Source organism: Pelodiscus sinensis, chromosome 1 (assembly GCF_049634645.1).
Source record: "Pelodiscus sinensis isolate JC-2024 chromosome 1, ASM4963464v1, whole genome shotgun sequence".
Lineage (NCBI taxonomy): Eukaryota > Metazoa > Chordata > Testudines > Trionychidae > Pelodiscus > Pelodiscus sinensis.
The window spans coordinates 215,764,689-215,784,131 of NC_134711.1; the positions used below are offsets into that span (position 1 = coordinate 215,764,689).

Consider the following 19,443-nt stretch of genomic DNA (forward strand, 5'->3'; position numbering starts at 1 on the left):
GGCAATCTGGGAGATTACAGGGGCGGAGGGGAGACTGGTGCAGAAACCAGAACAGATCCTTGTGGAATGCCACTTGAGACCTCCTCCAACCTGACATAATTCCATTGATTAGCTTAGGTGGAGAGATGCCTAGCCTGCTGGCTTTTTATGATTCCCATTCCAAAGCAACTATCTTTCCTCATTCATTACATAAAAAGCCCAGGTATCTAACTCAGGCTTTATGGATCCTTGTGCTTTTCTAGACACTAAAAGATGCTCAGTGTCTCTGTGCCTAAATTTCTTCATGAATCTGCTCCTACATTCCTTTAACTTCTTTTTTGTCTGAAGGAAGACTGTTAGGTTGTGTGAGGGCTTTTTTGTTAGCTTTTCAAGGTTACCCATTTCATCACGCCAAACTCATTTTTGTACATTTACATATTTATTTCTGCCTGTCACTTTGATAAAATGCCTGTAACTTGATGGAAAACTTAAATGCATTTCTTGGTGTTACAAATGCTTAGTGCGTGCTTTCAAGAACGATGTAATTAATGTTTACATTTTTATTTGAAGAAAACTTCAGTTTAGACAATTTCTCTCTGTGGAATATTAATCATATACACAGAAGTTCACATGGAAGTTCATATTCCTCCTGTGTAGAATACTGCCAATAAAAAAATCCTTCCTGCCCTCCATGTCATTTCCAACTCATTCTATTTTGCACACTGCAAAATGCATACTTAGCAGTAGGAATGGAAATACATCAGAATGAATTCAAAAACTTGCTGTTGTATGTCAAAGTCCAAATGGATTATTTTTACTAGTATGACACTAGATTGGAAATCCCGGGCCTAGAATGTTTTCAATAGTCGTTTATATAAATGTAAATAGTCTAGTAACATGTCGTTACCGAATGTCATCTATAGCCTCCACAGTGGAGACCTACAAAATGTGGAGTCATGTATAAAATGACAGCTAAAAGCTTCAAGAAAGAAGATCGGGGGTTAAATTGCTTATTTGCAAACAACCCCTAGAATATTTTCTTAAGGTTTAAAAATCCTTGTTTTTCCACTCTGGATACCTCCTCCCCCCACAAATACTTGCTCAAAAGCCTTACTTTCTTTTCCATATAACATCTAAAGTCCTTCTCATTTCCCTCTGACCCTCCACAGTAGAAGGGATCCCATCAGCAATATCCTAAAAGAGACATTCCTGTCAATGTCCTTTTCCTTCCTTCCTTCCCACTGTTTTGTTGTTTTTCTTGTAAACTGTTTAGAAAAGCTGCTAAGATTAGACATCTCCTTGGATCAGTAGCCATTGCCTTCCTGGAGTGACAGGCTAATTTCCGCTCTTTCTCTTCATAGTCTTGTATCTTGCTAACTCTGCTGTGGGAACTTGGGAACTAAATATCAGCAGCTTGATAAGGCTTACCTAGTTCTTCATTTTTGTACTTTGGCAAATGAAATAATCTCTGTGACATATGGGTTTTGGAGGGAAGGGGTTAGCAATTTTTGTGCACTGAAAACCAGAACCAGAAATGACAAAAACATCATATTTGTCTTTTATTAACCATCATATGGAAGTGTGCATTCCATTTATTGTATTTTGTAAATATAGTCAGAAATTGTTTTCAAAAATGTAAGTTTCTTATTAGTGATTCTACAGCATTTTGATAATTGGATTGAATTAGTCCCTACAAAGAAGGAAGGGGGATGTAGATTGGCCTAAGAAACCCACACATTGTGGTTTTGTTTACTCAAGCTGTGGGATTTAGTTCTTCCTGATTTCATTATAAATTTCCATAGAGTAAGATCAATAAATGTTAATTTTGCATTAGGATTGACTGAAGAATTTTATTTAGAGTTTTCAGCACTAAACTAATGCAGAAACATCTTGCAACTAATCTAAATAAATGAGACGAACAAGACATGGTACATCTGTTTTGCCTAGGGTTGCCAACACTCTGGGTTTTGCTGGGAGTTTCCCAGAATTGCGCTTTTCAGGCCAAATTAGGAGATCAGCTGCTAAAAGTCCAGTGGGATTAGGGTAGGCTCCGTGCTTGCCCAGGCCCTGTGCTACTTCCATCACACCCTTCCTTATGGCCCCTCCGTGCACTACTCTTGCCCTGAGCAACATCTCTGCAGTTCCCATTGGCTGGTTCTGAGAGAAGCATGGAGCCAGGGAATTGGAGCCTGCCTTGGCCACTCTGTGACATTGACCAGTGGTAAGCATTGCCTGGCCGGAGCTCATGCCACTCACCCCCTCCCACACCTCAAACCCTTGTCCTAGATCTGAGTCCCCTCCTAGAGCCCGTAAACCCTTCCTGTTCCGTAATCCCTTGTCCCAGGCTCAGTCCAGAGCCCTCTCCCACACTCCAGACCTCTTGGTCCCAGCCCAGATCCAACACCTCCTCCTAGTCCCAAACCACTGCACCATCCTAGTGAAAGTGAATGAGTAGGGGGAGGGAGAGTAAGTGACGGAGGGAGAGCAGATGGAGCGATGGGGGCAGGACCTTGAAGAAGGGGCAGGGTGGGCCCTCAGGAAGGGGCATGACAAGAGTGTTTGTGTAAGTAGACAGTTGACAAACCTAGCTCTGCCCTCCATGTTATTTGTAAAAGGATAGATGTTTAGTAGACAAATACCATTAATTGAACTGAAATTCATGTAGCTAATTTCTCTTCATTATTAACAGTTCTAGCCTGATTAATTCTCCCTTGGTGGAAGGTCACAGAGCAGTGTGCTACTCCTTTAAAACTTGGTTGAGCCTCTGAAGAAATGCGCCCTTCTGATTCACAGGGTGACTACTATGGGAAAGGCAAAGATAATGTAGTCTTGCTTTCAGAGAGTTATTTTACCCCAGCAGAGCATTATGTCAAATTCATGTGGCTCAAAAGAAGGGAACTACAGAATGTCGAGGATTGGCCGGGGAGGGGGGGAGGGGAGGTGTTTTCAAAAGGATGTATCTAACTCTGAGCTGAATAAACTCCCATGGAGGCTCAAAGTGGAACAGCTGACGAAGTTCTTGGCTGGGAATTCTCTGACTAAAACATACTGCTCATAACTCCCACTGCAGTTTCTTCCCTCAGGCCTACATGTTTGGAGAGCACAATAATACTATTGTGTTCACTGCGTCCTTGGCATAGGATCCTGTGTAATTCAATGTTAGGGTAAACTAAGCACTGGTCCTGCTAAACAGCCTCTGAGAGGCCTTGTTCTATGAGTTGATGTCATTATTTTATCTGATAGAGTGTACTCTTTTTTCAGTGTATTTGATGTCATCTATGTGGGTTACTTACTTTTTATTGCTGTGATGTAGTTGGGTATCGCTTGAAGTTCTCTTGTTTTGATAAGTTTTTAAAAAAACTACCTTCAGAGTACCATGACAGAAAATGTTTCAAATCAGACTCAGCCTATGCCGGTACTAAAATAAAGATGCCTTGTTGTTGCTTTAATGCAAAATCCACAGAAATCTAATTTTAAGAACAGGACAGAAAATTCAGTTTATATTCAGAAGTTTACATTTGTTTCATTTATTCTTATGAAATGGGCATTGGATAAATATAATGTCCAAATAGATCTACTATTCAGTCAAAACTGTCCAGATGCTTAAATATTGTTAAATTAGCATGCTTTTGTTAAATGTGTTTATGAGAGACAGAGATTATTGCAGCTGCTGAGTTTTCCTTTGTGTGTATGTAGAAGAAAACACTAGACGAAGAATTTCCTTTCAAACTTCCTTTCTGGTTTCACTTCTGGGAGACACATGTAATCAAAATCTGGTCAAATAAGGATTGTAAGTTTTTTCCCCCAGCCATTTTCTTTAACCTCTGCATGCTGACAAGTATTTCCTGTCTGAGTTTGTTTTAAAAGACAACTCTCCTCCTGCCTAACCCTCTACAAAGACCTGGCAGCAGCAGAAAAAGAGGGGTAGAAATCTGTTAGTAGAGATAAATAGGTGGTTTCTGGAGCTGGACATGTTCGTGGAGGTCAATTTAGAGCTAGCAATAGAAAACTCCATGACAACGTGGCAAACCCACAGTTATGAGAATTGGACTAGTCAGTCTCACTTTGAGGCAACTGTGTGTAGTAAGAGGACAATAAAAAGAAAACTGCTTGGTTACAATTGTCTAGCAATACCACTTCACTCACAGCAATACTTATATCAGCTCTTCGGCTATTTCAGTTATGATGTATGGGATATAAAAGAAGACTGGGATTGCAATAAACTACTTCTTAGTTCCTGTCTAATTTCCACTGTATAGCAATGGCAAAGTCCCCATTAACTTCAATACCAGACTGCCCTTTGGGGCCCATTCATTCAAGGGAGATTTTCCCATTGACTTTAATGGCAATTGAATTGGGCCCATGCAGAGGGAAAGAATTGGATGTGCCGGTTGGATAATGTTTACTATTTGCATCTATCCAGGTGAGTTTACATATAAATCTGTGCCTAGTGTGAAGAGCCTCTTCTACCATCAGCCATGATTAGAAGTTTAGAAGACTTGAAAACTCATTAGCAAGAATTAATGAAAAGGGAACCAAGTCAAATGTTTATTTAGAATATCTTTGACCAGTAGCACCACTGCATTATGTATCTGTCAGCATTCTGTTTACAAATTGTGATTTTTAAAGGGACTTTTACAGTCACAGTAATTGCAACCTGCTTTGTTTGAAAATAGCCTAAATTCATTTTCTTAAAAATGATTTAAAAGCAAAGATTGCAAGTTACTTTTAGGTTAAATGTTTTAAAAAAAGATTTGAATATTGTGATTCACTCCTGCTATTTTAAAATGGTCTGACTGTTTGAGAGCCTTTTCCAATATCATAGGAGACAATTTCTGAGCCCAATTTCATTTCCCAAGCCAACATGCAATTAGTCCGTTTGGTAGCAGGAGCCAAATACATGCAGAGTAGGGCTGTCAATTGACATGCATTAATACCTGTGATTAACTCAGTCCAGGATTAACACGTTAAATTTTTTATCGTGTTAATTGCAGGCATTAATGCTGCGCTGCCCTTTTGAAGTGCTGCTGCGGTGCTTGAAAGGGGCAGCAGCCTGGAATCAGCTGGGGACTCCCCAGCTGACCCCGGGCTCCATTGCCCCTTTGAAACATGCATTTAGCAGCTGCCCCTTAGAAACGCCCCCTCCGCATGTTTCAAAGGGGCAGTGGAGCCCGGGGTCAAATGGGGAATCCCCAGCTGATCCCAGGCTCCGGGTGGCATTGCCCCAGAACCCGAGATCAGCTGGGGATTCCCCAGCTGACCCCGGGTTCTGGGGAAGTGCTGTGCAGAGCTCAGGATCAGTTGGGGAGTCCCCAGCTGACCCCGGGTTCTGGGGAAGTGCTGTGCAGAGCTCAGGATCAGTTGGGGAGTCCCCAGCTGACCCCGGGTTCTGGGGAAGTGCTGTGCAGAGCTCAGGATCAGTTGGGGAGTCCCCAGCTGACACCGGGTTCCAGGGCTGCCCCTTTCAAATGTCACCTCCGCACGCATTTGAAAGGGGCAGCCCAGGAGCCCAGGGTCAGCTGGGGATTCCCCAGCTGATCCTGGGCTCTGCATAGCACTTCCCCAGAACCCGGGGTCAGCTGAAGAATCCCCAGCTGACCCTTGGTTCCACTGCCACAGGAAGCCCAGGATAAACTGGAAGCCCTCAGCTGACCCCAGGTTCCGCTGCTGTGCAAGCCTTGGAACGTGTCCCCCCAGCGTATTGGTTTCTGCTGAACCAGTTCTCCACAGCCAATTGCTTTCCGTCTCTTCTCTGCTTCTTCAGAGTTCAAACATCCCGGCTTCTGTTTCTCCTGAGCAACGCATTACTAGAGGGTGTTAGCGACTTGCATGAGAAAGAATGGGGCTAGTGAGGTACAGATATCTCTTTGGGAAAGGAGCATTTCTAGCCTTTAAAGAATGATACTTTCAGGAATAACATTTCCTTGCCAGCAAATAACTTTCTAATGCTGAAGTATAATCGGTGAGTGGCTTGGTAAGTATAACTGTGATGGGTAAATGACATACATAGAAAGATGCCTGTGAGGTTGTGTGTTGCTTTAGCTCTCACAATGGTTGGAAGTGCTTGAACGTTCATAGTTAATTGTGACATCTATCAAACATCTTGACATCTGGAGGAGTGTCAGTCAAGCTCTCCTACAACCTTGTATTATCTATAGTAGTTTGCAAATATAGCACCTTTCAATATCGTTTCATAGATGAGGAAAACCAAAGCTCAGGAAAGTTCAATACAAACAATATTACTTTTTTATATGTCTTTATATATTTGTCTTTGCATCACACTAACCTTATAGAACAGAAAGCAGTATAGTTCTAATGAAAATGTTCTCTGGATCTGTTGGCTTGACTAAGAATGACATCCTCTCTATAGATTTGTATAGTTACCCTATATCATTCTATAAAATGGATATGATTATTTGTGGAATTCTTCTTGGCTGTTTACAAAAAAAATCTATGAACAGGGTACCATCTTTCTTTAAATTCCCTAGGAATTTGCCATAAGCATCACAGGCCTCTAGACCAAATCCTACTTGCTTAACTCCTGTAAGTAGCATGAGTCACACTCAAACCACTAGGATTGACTGTGTGAGTAAAGCAGGTGTAAGCAAAGTCTGAATGAGCTTTTTCCTGACATCTAGTCATGAGCTGTGGAAGAGGAATTCACAATCTGATCTTGTTTTCATGGATACACCTTCATGGCCTAAGTCAGGAGTAGGCAATGATTTATAGACTGGGGGCCACTTTAGAAATTTTTGAAGTGGCCCAGGGTAGGGCCATGACATTTCCGTGCTTCCCCACCCACAGACCCTGATTGGTCTGAGGGTGGAGGAGTGATGAAGTCTTTGTCACACCCCCCCCCCCCCCCGAGAGAACCACCAGCAGTTCTGAACAGCTGGCGATTCCCTCTAAGTACCTGTGCCCCTGACAGTGGGAGGAGACTTTGCATGCTCCCTCCAGCCTCCCCCAGGTCAATCAGGACCTGGGGAGGAGGAGCACATGAAATCTCTTGTCCCTGCCCCCTCCCTGTGGCTGGCTGTTGACTTTAAGAGCTGAGCCCCTTGCAGGGCAAGAGGAGACTTCATGTGCTCCCCTCCGCCCACAAGCCTGGATTGGCCCGGGGGCAGAGGGAGTGTGCAAAGTCTCCTCCCACCCTGTCAGGAGCACGTGGCGCTTCTAAGCGCTGTGCACTCCGTGCAGGGCAGGAGGAGACTTTGCACACTTCCCCCCACCTCCAGGCCCTGATTCAGCCCACGGACGCCCTTGTGCCCATTCATGGCCTCAGTGCTCAGCATGATGGGATTACTTGCCCAAATAATCACTTTTTGCTCTGTAGGGTTCCCAGCCCCCTTTTTATTGGGGCAGGTGTAATAAAGCATTATTATCCTTGTTGCGTGAATTGAGGGGCAGCAGAACTGTGCTTGGTGTACCCTGATTGTGGGACTCACCCTCAACTAAATGGTACATACTAGGCAGGGAATGTGGGTTCCAAAGCCCAGGGAGAGGGTGGGGCTTGCAAAAGGGGTCTGATGTCATTTTTTCCCCCGTGTAAAATAACAGAGCTAATTTAGTCTCAACTGAGAGTTTTGTTACACACTGCAGAGCTAGAATTACTGATACCTGGGTATAAGCATTAGATCTGCTTTGGGACAGTGTCTCTCATTCGAGAGACTGCCCCACTTTCAGCTGAAATCATTGGGAGCTGTGTTAAGTGCTGAGACCTGAAGACATCCTGGCAGACTGGTGATTGGCTGGATGGCAGAGCACCTGGAGGAGTGGTATACTCATTGGCCAACAGAGCAGCCAATAGGTAAAGGCCAAGTGCTGATTGGCTGGCAGGTCAGCTGTCAGGCTATGTCTACACTGCGGGGAAAAGTCAGAAAAAGATCTGCAATTTGAGTAGCTTTTTCTGCTTTTCTTCCGAAAGAGGTTTTTCTGACATTTGGCCCATCTACACGGGGCCAAATCGCAGGAAAAAAGCCTCTTTCAGAACATCCCTTCTTCCTCGTAGAATGACGTTTACAGGGATGCTGAAAAAAAATGTGTCTGCTATTCTGAAATTTTCCTTGGACACAGCAGAGCTTTTCCAGGATACCTCTGTATCTCAGAAAAGCTCTGCAGTGTAGACTTAACCTCAGGGCACATCTAGACTACATGGATCCAGCAACGGAGCCATGTAGATTAGGGTTGTAGGCAAAGGGAAATGAAGAAGTGATTTAAATAATCGCCGCTTCATTTAAATTAAAATGGCTGCCGTGCTGTGCCGATCAGCTATTTGTCTAGACGCTCCACGGTCAACATCAAAGGCATTTGTCAACCTCCCCATTATGCCTCGTGGGATGAGGTTTACCAGGGAGGTCGACAAATGCCTTTGATGTCGACCGCGGAGCGTCCAGACTACAGCGCTGTGCCGACAAACAGCTGAACGGCCCAGCGCAGCAGCCATTTTAATTTAAATGAAGCAGCGATTATTTAAATCGCCGCTTCATTTGCCTTTGCTGAGTAAACAAATCTACATGACCCCGTCGACGGAGCCATGTAGTCTAGAGGTGCCCTTAGAGGCACCCAGAGGGTGGTATGTAATTATTCCAGATCACTGGGTGAGGCTCGAGCCAGTTTTGTGTTGTAATGTTGAAAAGGAGCCCCTAGATACTGAACCTGGCCCTTGTTGCTGCCAACTTTGATTATCAGAAGGGTTACACTAGCAGAAATTTTATTCTGTTGTTAAAAAATATGTGGCAGGAAATTCGTCAGCCAGACTATCCAGGAGTGACTAGCTCTGATTTACTTCCAGTATGATGTGCTTCAACCAGTCCCCCTCCCAGCACCTCATTCTTAAAGCTGTTTTGCCTCCAAGATACTTTTACCAGCTGCAGTTTTTATCGCTTGGAGCCCTAGAAGGCTGCTCCTCAGATGGCCATTACTACACAGTCATGTTTTTGACAGCAACAGGATGTGTAGTGGAAAATCCCAATTTTCTGTGTCAAAGCACAGAATTCTCTTCACAAAACAGTTCTCCCATCCTTTTCCTAAGGCAGTGTTTCGCAAAGTGGTCCGTGGGGCCACTCTGAGAAAGCTGCTACCAGGCAGCTCCAATTTGTTTGCTTACTGGTTCCTCAGCCGTAGAGCCTCGCAGGCGCCCATTGGCTGCAATTCGCTATTTGCAGCCAAGGGGAGCTGCAAGAAACAGCTGCCCAGGTCATGACCTACACCAGTGTAAATATTAGGAGACCAATCTGAAGTCAGTGTAGTTGTTATTTACACTAGTATGTTTCCCAAGAAACAAGACTTGGACTCTGGTACGAACAGGAGCGGCCCTAGACTAGCTGCCAGCAACTGGTGCCCTAGGCGAACCATGCAATCGGTGCCCACACCTCCAAGCCCCTCAATGATATTGCGCCACCATTTGGCGCCCCATTTAACTTGGCGCCCTAGGTGACTGCCTCGTTTGCCAATATGGATGGGCTGCCCCTGGGTGTGAATGTTTGAGGTGGGGAGGTGAATGGAAGGGGATGAAGGTGTTATTAATAAACAAGAGAAGACGAGTCTAGGATGTGCCTCAGCCAGCTGCAGTGAAAAGGGAGACACCCAGATTCCTCTGCTGGGGGCAGTGGTATCTCAAGTTATCACTATCTGGCTACGTCTACACTGGCCCCTTTTTCGGAAGGGGCATGCTAATTTTGAAAGTGGGAATAGGGAAATCCGCAGGGGATTTAAATATCCCCCGCGGATTTAAATAAACATGTCTGCCGCTTTTTTCCCGGCTTGGGGAAAAGCCGGAAAAAAAGCGTCTAGACTGGCCCGATCCTCCGGAATAAAGCCCTATTCCGGAGGATCTCTTATTCCTACTTTGAAGTCTCGTGCTTAAAGGCCCCCCCCCCCCAACTGTGTGTCAGGCTCTTCACCTTTGCCTGCCTCCTTGAGAGACAGCAAACTTTTCTCACATACTCTGGTTGTCCTTGCAGACACCACAGCATTCCCAGCCATGGAGCTGGACTCACTGCAAAGCAGTTGCCAGCTCTTTGACCTCCTGATGCATGTCCTGGTGCAGTTACTGCAGGCTGCCCTCATGGCAAAGCAGGAATAGGACTCCCTGTAGGGCACCTCTTCTTCTTTCTCCATGTGCTGTTCATGCAGCACATCGCTGCTCTTGGTTCCGACTGGTGGACTGCATCGTCATGGAGTGGTGGGACGATCAGCAACGACTTCAGAACTGCATGTGGAAGGACACCTTCATGGCGCTGTGAGAGTGGCTCATCCCTGACCTCAGTCAACAGGACACCCACATGTGACCCTCGATCCCCCTCCAGAAGCGAGTTGCCATCGCACTCTGGATGTTTGCCACTCCAGACTGCTCCATTGGGAACCAGTTCAGCATGGGGAGATTGACCGTTGGGGTTGTGGTCATGCAGGTATGATTCTCTTGTGCTATTGTCCCAGGAGGGTGGTGAACTTCTGGAATGGGGTACTCTAGGGAAGGGGGGTGGAAGCTCCCTTCCCGGGAAGTTGACCAGTTCTGGCTTCACAAAGCCTTGCTGGGGGATGGGGCAAGTTAGGGTTGGTCTTGGTGTGGGGGAAGGGGCTTGGGCTAGGGAAATTCCCGAGGGCTCTGGAAACCCAGTGATTCTATGTTTGTCTACTTCTACAGGGCCATCAACACTATCCTGCTGTGCAGGGTCATCATACTGGGCAACGTGGATCTCATCCTTGCTGGCTTTGCCACCATGGGCTTCCCCAACGGTGTGAGGGCGGGGGCGGGGGGAACATTGATGGCATCCACATCCCAATCTGGGCCCCTGACAACCGGTCATCAGATTATATCAACCACAAGGGGTACTTCTTCATGGTCCTGCAGGCCCTCATGGACCACTGAGGCCACTTCATGGACATCAACACCCGCATCTTCAGGAACTCCAGCTTGTTCCAGAAGATGCATGTTGGCACTTTTTTTCCTGACTGCACCATCAGGATCGGGGATATGGACACGCCTATGTGCATCATAGGAGCCGATAGAGGAGGTATCTGAGCCTCTAGCTATCGTCTTTGGAAAATCTTGGGAGACAGGAGAGATTCCAGAAGACTGGAAAAGGGCAAGTATAGTGCCTATCTATAAAAAGGGAAATAAGAACAACCCAGGAAACTACAGTCCAGTTAGTTTAACTTCTGTACCAGGAAAGATAATGGCGCAAATAATTAAGGAAATCATCTGCAAACACTTGGAAGGTGGCAAGGTAATAGGGAACAGTGAGCATGGATTTGTAAAGAACAAATCATGTCAAACCAATCTGATAGCTTTCTTTGATAGGATAACGACTCTTGTGGATAAGGGAGAAGTGGTGGATTTGGTATACCTAGACTTTAGTAAGGCATTTGATTCGGTCTTGCATGATATTCTTATCAATAACTCGGCAAATACAACATAGATGGGTCTACTATAAAGTGGGTGCATAACTGGCTCGATAACTGTACTCAGAGGCTGCGTCTAGACTGGCAAGTTTTTCCGCAAAAACTTGCCAGCTGTCTACACTGGCCGCTTGAATTTCCGCAAGAACACTAACTTCCTACTGTCTGAAATCAGTGCTTCTTGCGGAAATGCTATGCTGCTCCCGTTCGGGCAAAAAACCTCTTGCGCAAATGCTTTTGCATAAAAAGGCCAGTGTAGACAACGCGGTATTGTTTTGCGCAAAAAAGCCCCGATCACGAAAATGGCAATCTGGGCTTTCTTGTGCAAAACCGCGTCTAGATTGGCACGGACGCTTTTCTGCAAAAAGTGCTTTTGCGGAAAAGCGTCCATGCCAATCTAGCAGCGCTTTTCCGTTAAAAGCATTTGTGGAAAATCATGCCAGTCTAGACGTAGACAGAGAGTAGTTATTAATGGTTCTCAATCCTGCTGGAAAGATATAACAAGTGGGGTTCCGCAGGGGTCTGTTTTGGGACCAGCTCTGTTCAATATCTTCATCCCACACCCCTCTCTTCCCCTGCTCTACCTTCCTCTCCCAACCCCCTCCTCTGAGGATACAACCTCTGGTCCTGCTAGTCCAGAGACCAGTGCAGGGAATGGAGGCAGCCTGAGTGTTCCCACTGGAGATCCTCATGGGGTCAGTGCTGCCTGCGGGTCATGCGAGGTCGGGAGGATGGCATGGGAGATGTGGCTTGTGCCTCACTCACAGCTGGTCCAGCTGTGAAGAAAAGCGAGATGGGCAGTCATCCCAGGAGACACTGTGTCTGAAGCCTAGCACTCAGCTCTGAGCTGAAACCGAAAGGTTTTGAAGCAAGGCCATCTGAGGCCTGGACAGCAGGCACTTCCCTGCAGGGACATGGACATCTGAGGGGGGAGCCTTGCTCCCCCCATATCCCAGGGACAAGCAGGCATGGGAAGGGGCCAGCCAGGCCAGGAGCCTGTGGGCGGGAGGAGAGCAGCAGAGTTGCTCTGCTTCCCTCTGTGCCATGAACACGGAGAGGACTTCTATCCCTGCTCTCTGGAGGGGGGGAGGGTGCTGGGGGAGGTGTGTATCAGCAGCAGATACCACTTGCCAGGGTGGGTGTTACTGGGGTCCCCTCCACCTCCTTCCCCTTCTGGCAGTCTCCCCTAGCAGGGGACCAGTGTCCTTCGCCTTTCCGTGCTTGCCCAGGAGCAGATGCTGCCCCAAGAGTGTGGACATGCCCATCTGCCATGTGCAGCACTGCTGTGTGTGTGTCTCTGACCCCATCCTCTTTAGTGGTGGCTTGTGGTGGGAAGGTGTACCACCACAGGGTCAGGAGTAAGGCAGGCCTGCCTGTGCAAGAACCCTGTAAGCAGGAGTTAAAGATTCTTGTGGCAACTTCATTGTGGCTGTCTGCTCCAGACTAGTGTTCCATGTGCACCCACATGCACTGGCTGCTGTGCAATCCCCAGATCTAGAAGGCCAGGTGAGGAGTGTGCAGCCCGTCATCACCTGCTGCTTTCCCCCATGTGTGTCTAGGGAAAGTAATGGAACTCACCTGATGGGCCTCCCCCAGCCTCATCTAAGCCCTGGGACACATCCTCGGGATGGGGGACGCTCCACGGACAAGCTGAACTCCTGGCTGGGGGGCATGCTGTCAGTGCTGGCCTCCCCATTTTCCTCCTCCAGCACCTCCTCCTCCTCCAACTCCACAGCCACACCATCCTGGATGTTGACGATAGGCATCTTCCGGACAGAGTCCACAATAAGGGTGAAGAATTGACCCCCTTTCCCAGGATGTGGTGGAGCTGATTAAAATACTGGAAGGTCTGAGGTGCTGCTGCAGAGCAGGAGCTGTGCTCCTTAGTCTTGGTATAGGCCTGCCTCAGCTCCTTCACTTTCATCCTGACCTGCTTCTGGGTGTGGCTGCAGCCCTTCTGGCCATAGATATTAACATTCCTGTGCCTAGTGCAGAGATCTTGAATATTTGTTTCCTCTCCCCAGATCTCAATGGGATCCAGGATCTCCGACCAGGATGGTGCCCTCCTCTTTCACCCCTGGAAGGGGCTTCAGAGGTGGCTGCCGGCTCCCTTGAAGCCATGGAAGGCACACACACATACCTCCTGTTACCTTCCAGGACACAAGAATCAAATCACTGCCTTAAAAAAAGTTCAGGGAAGTCTTTCAAAAGTAGAAATGGGAATCAGAGCTCCAACTTTCAAGGATTTTTTCCAGTAGGATGTTGTTCAAGAATTCCCCTTGTTTTACAGAACTCATTCTTAGGGCAGTTTGAAAATCCCAGCCTAAACCTATTTTCCATAAAATATTCATGGTATCCTTTTATTGAGAGTTTGCAACTGTGCTACTCAAGTTTCAGTTTCCCAAGTGTTCATAAAAAGGCACATACTTAAAGGCAGCTTTAGTAACACAAAATTGGTCCCTGTGTGGCTGAGATGATCACTTTGAAAATATTTTCCATTCATGAAAATCTATTCAGCTTTCTTTTCCTTCCACGGTGATGAGAAGCAACAGGATTAAATTGCTGTACCAAACAAACTAGTGAAAAGAGGAACAACTAGACCAATTGATAAGAGAATCTAGAAAAGAACTCATTCCCAGGAATTTATCATGACAAGCTAATGTTAGATTATTCCAGTTTGCTCTTACTGAATTTATAATGAAAGAAATGCTTGGGCATATGCTATGCTATATAATACTAGGCTACTCAGATTTTGTCTACACCAGCACTTTTGTTGAAAAAACAGAGCTCTGATCGACATAAGCTCTTTTTCATTGACAAAAGCTCTGGTGTGGACAGCACTATGTCAGTGGGGGGTACGCATAGACCACAGAGCTTTTCCAAGATACCAGAGGAATGCATCTGCTTTTCCGAAAAAAATGTCGGAAAAGCAGACATGTTTTTCAGCATCCCTGTAAATCTCATTCTATGAGGAAGAAGGGATGTTCTGAAAGAAGGTTTTGTTCAGACATTTGGCCCCGTGCCAAATGTCAGAAAAACCTCTTATGGAAGAAAAGCAGAAAAAGATACTCAAATTGTGGGTCACAATTTGTGTATCTTTTTCTGACTTTTCTTTGTAGTATAGACACAGCTTGGGAGACACTCTGCCAGCATAGCTACTGCTACTCATCAGGGGTCATTTAATTATGTCAGCAGGAGAGCTCTTTCCATCTAGCATAGAGGAGCAACACAGGAGATCTTACAATGGTGCAGCTGAAATAGTATAGCTGGGCTACTTTTTAGTCTGTAGTGTAGACATAGCCTCAGTCTATGAAAGAGAAGGACTCTACAAGGCACCTCTTTATAGTTGTGTGCAAGGATTTATCTGCATGGCTTATATTGATATTAATAGCAGTGTTACAGCAAACCCCTCAGAGATTATCCTTTATAGTATGGCACATATTTTAACACATTATTTACAAGAGAAAGGATACCTTATTCAATTTTCCTTCCTGTATGGGTTTATCAAACCCACCCCCTCAACTTCCTGTTTATTCACCATGCCCCTGAGCTCCTTTTTCAAAATGTATTCCTATAGATCCATTGGAAACTTAGGTCCATGGCCTGGGGAACGTACGCTTCCTGAAACCATAGCCATTTTGTATCCATTGTAGAACTAAGAGTTCAGGCTCATAGTGAGGCATTTTATGAGAGGGGAGGAGAGAGGTGTCATGGGTGGCAGTAATGGGAAATCCCAGAGGCATTCTGGCTGACTCACTTAGAATTTCTTCATGGGTTCTGGTGTGAAAATATGAGCGTGGGACTTCCCCTCTCCTTCTGCGTGATGAAGCTGGCACTTCTATGCTGGTTTGTCTCTACTGTGGTGAAGCTTATTCCACCTTTGTGAAGCATCGCAGTTCACAACTAACACTCGCCCAGCATAGCCTATGTGTTTCCTACTGGCTAGTCTTCTACTTTGCTGAGAGGAAAGATGATTTCTTCACTTTCTCACCACTTTTGCATACACATGGATTTATATTCACATTATATTCAGATTTATATTCTGCATCACAGTAAGCTCATTACACCTCTCAGTTACACTGGCTTCCATCAGAATAACTGAGGGTTTAAGATCCCTGTACTGGGAAGTATGGCTGGAGAGGCATTGATGCTAGCTGTGGGGAGGAGTATGTGAGCGGTGCTCTGATGTATTGTATCCCTGAAGATAGTCTTCATTGAGTAGTCTCTTTCTGTAAAAGCCCCAGGGAGAAATTAGCTTCCCTCCTCTGTCTGAAACCTTAGGTGAGGACAGTGAATCAAAACCAGTCTGCCTTTTTCTGAGGATGAACTCAGAACTGTCATTGAAGGGAGTGGATCCATTGTCTTCAATAGGAAATAGATCAGTCCCTAAAAGACTAGTCAGAGTCAAATTCTCCTTTTTGTTTCTTAAATGAAACTCTACCGTCCTTTGAGGATGTTTGAGGTATGTATGTATTTGGACTCTTTCTAAATTATTTCATATAAGGTTTTTATCATCCATTTCTCCTGCTTCTCAAGGGCTTCCTCAATAAGTCTTTCAGGACTGCAAATGTTTATGTTCCAGACAATGGTATAAAAATGAAACGAAATCTGTTTTAATGCAATTTCAATCTTTTTGGCATAGAAATGTTGCTGTAGCCTTTGTACATACACTGTAAAATCTTCATCTCTTCCACTCTAATGGAGCCTGATCACTTTTCCACAAATAACCATTTTACCTTTTCTTTCTTTCAACCAGATATCGTTTCCTTCACTGCTACTTCACTGGCTGCTTTGCTCTTTTAAAATCATCCCATCCTCGTTGCCAGAAATTCTTGTTATTTCTCCAGCTGCCCACTCAGCCAAAGAAATCAATAGCTTCTGCTGGCTAAAAGAGCAAATAGCACGTAAGAAATACAAAAAATGTTATAAGGGTGAAATACCCTCCTGTAAAGATAAAGATCACAAGGTCTAGGTACCACTTTCATTAGCCTTTAAGGGGTGTCAATGTTTGTGGCTGGCCTTCTAAGCAGAGGTGAATTTCACTCAGAATTAACACATTGGAATGCTCCTTGTTACAGTTACCGCCCACTACACTCTTAGGTCCAGTTCCAACTTCAGGCTTCAGTCCACTAGCCATGAACTGTGCCATACAGTGAGTGTTCAGAATGTAAAGGGACAGCCACACAGTCACAATTTATAAAGCTAAACCTGCCCCGGGGCATAATGGAATACTTTGATGATGGGGTTGTAATTTTTATCCTTCTGTCCAAAAAAAAAGTGTGAATACAGCCTCTCTTTCTATTTTTCATGATAATTATATAAATGGTTGCATAAAAGAAGAAAACTTTTCTTTATCCTAATTTTGACAGGATGTACAGAGTTTTATGGGCAGTAAATTCTAGCTTCCAGGTTGTTTGCTTCTCTATTATGGTGGGAGAGAAGAAATGCTTTTCAAATATTGTTCCATGAACTAGGGACGTCACTTTGAAGTGTCAGGGTACTTTTACAGAATCTGCTTTTCAAAGCAAGAAATGACAAAGGGTTAGAACTAGAAACCTTATGGTCTAAGGTAAGCATAATAGATGAAAATCCTAAGTGGTTTTTGATGTAACCAGAAGCTAATATACGGTTAAAATAATTAGTTATAACATCCTACTTTTAGTGTGCTTCAAAACTGCACTTTTGAACATTCCTCTTTTATGCAGCATCCCTGCCCAGAGCTAGAAAGGCACCTTTTGAAGGCACCTGTGCTGCTTTTTAAATTCACAGTGTAACCAGGGAGATATTTAAAGCTCCAGACTCACCCCACCACAAACTGCCGTTAAAAGCAGCATGGCTGATTGCCAAAAGAGAATAAGCCATTGAAAGTCTAAGTCACTGATCCCATTTATAAATTGGTATTTTCTTTCTTTAACATGGTCAGAGCCAAATTCCATCTTCATTTCTTTACACATTGGTGTGAAATTCCATATAGCTCTATTGAAGTCAATGGAGTTATTGTGAATTTACACTGGGAAGTCTGAGAGCAGTTTTTGGCCCTCATTCTTGACTGAGATTTCACCTCACAAAAGCACTCCACTACATATGTGCCGGAAAATCCAACCTAAAATACAACTTCTGTGGCGATATCCATGTTATACAAATGGTTTAGGCATTATTTGGGGTCACTCTTCCATCAATATCAAAATCATATCAGATACAGTATCTTCCCTGGGAAAGATTTTCAAGACTTTAGATACTGTATCTGACCGATAGGATTCCATTCCAAACTGTATAATCAGTGCTTGTCCTTTAACTGTTCTTCAGCAGTTCCTGTTGTTACTAGCAGAGAAGTTGCTATCTGAAACAGAAGAGCTCTGCTGGCTTTTGGCTTGTCATGGGTTTTTTGTTTGTTTGTTTTGGGGAGAGGGGGTGGACAACAAAATCAACCCCAGGGTCCAGAGGAAGATACTTTATGCATTGCATCACTGGTGAAGCCACCCCCCCTCCCTACCTTCAGGGGCCCCCTTAGCCTTCCTACCTTCCAAGGGTGTCAGCTCCATCCCTTGGGAAGCTGCTGGTGGTGGTGGTTCAGGGAGCTTTCAGATCTGCTGCATCATAATTAATGTCTCCCAGGGCAATGTTATCTTTCTGCCCTTTGAAACTGCCAGCTTTATTTTCCCATTTCAGCAGCCATGCACCTGCTGCTCATTTCAATTTGTGGATGCATAGTGGTATCTTCTAATGATGCTCATGCATCTGATCTGCATACTTACTCAAACATCTCTGTGCCATCAATCAACCTGCCTTGGTGTCAATTATTTTCTCTTTCATTAATAAGTGGAGAATTTGTACTGCTGAATTATGTCACTAATTCCACCTGTTTCAGAGTATCCTCACAACTAACAAATAACTACTGGACAGAAAAGTTTACATGCTTTTACTAATCATTCTTCTAATCTTTTTTTCAGTTGTCTTTTCTCTTCAATGTTTATCCTTCCTCAGAAAAGACAAAAGGAGAACGATGGAGATGATGAAGATATTACAGATTCCAGTGTGGTGATAAGTATCCCTCTTTATTTATTCATGTTCTCTTCTCACTTATGCTAGTGTAAATCATTATACTAGACTTAATCTGGTATAACTGCCTTTAATTATCAATCAGGGCTTCTCTGCTTATTAGTCCTTACTGTGGTCACAAATTAATGACACCAGACCTCTACCTGATCCCTTGCTTTAGTCTGATTGTGCAGGAAGTGTTGTAATGAATCTTCTATGCCAGGATTCTACTACTTTTGTATTATTAGTAGCTGAGCCCTGCCTCATGGCTGCAGTGCAGCATGCGAAGGGGAGGCAGAGACGGGAGGATGTGGGGGTGAGGTGGGGTGGGAGGGCGAGTGGGCAGCACAAGGGGCAGGAACAGGGGAAGACAGGGTGCGGGAAGACACATGGAGCACCGGCTGGGGAAGGGGCCCAGAGAGGGACAGGAGGAGTGCATCAGGCAGGGACTTATCAGCCCTACCACTCGCATCATCTCCCACTTCTCTTTGTCTGAGGGCCCAATATGCTGCTCGGAGAAGTCATTGTGCTGTGGCAGCAGCTGCTCGAGGGATTGTGAGGCGCTGCCCCCCTCCATGATCTGTGGCTCCTGCCGCCCCCACCTTCCAGACAGGCTGCACCCCAGGGTACAGGAGCAGTGTGGGGCTCCGGACAGTGAGCTGCCCACCCCAGCGGGCACATTTCTGCATGGTACCACCACCGCCGCCAGCTCCCCGCCATACCTACCGGCCACTTGCTGGGGAGGCACTCAGCCCCCCCACTTTCATTTTTCCCCCACACACCCCATTGTGCTTCTTTTCAAGCCTCACCGCCCACTTTGGTGTGGAGGGAAGGATGAGGAGAGGGGCCGCTTTTCATGTCCCACTTTGGTGCAGGGGGCGGCGGCAGGGAGTCTTCCAGTATATCCTTGAGTATTCCCAGTGTTCTCTGTGACAGATGGCATGACAGACACCTCTTCTTTTATAACCGTATACATTAGAATACTCAGATTTCCATTTACAAATCCAAGTCATTAACAAAAATATC

The 19,443-nt window shown here is 45.3% G+C and overlaps 1 long non-coding RNA gene across 1 annotated transcript in view; it reads left to right on the plus strand.

Moving 5' to 3' along the window:
• LOC142823734 (uncharacterized) overlaps positions 1-18,718 on the plus strand; it is a 52,845-nt gene extending 34,127 nt beyond the window's left edge. The window contains exon 4 of the long non-coding RNA XR_012898887.1: positions 18,330-18,718. This is a non-coding gene — a long non-coding RNA (uncharacterized LOC142823734). The remainder of the gene's footprint in view (positions 1-18,329) is intronic.
• Positions 18,719-19,443: the final 725 nt, after the last annotated feature.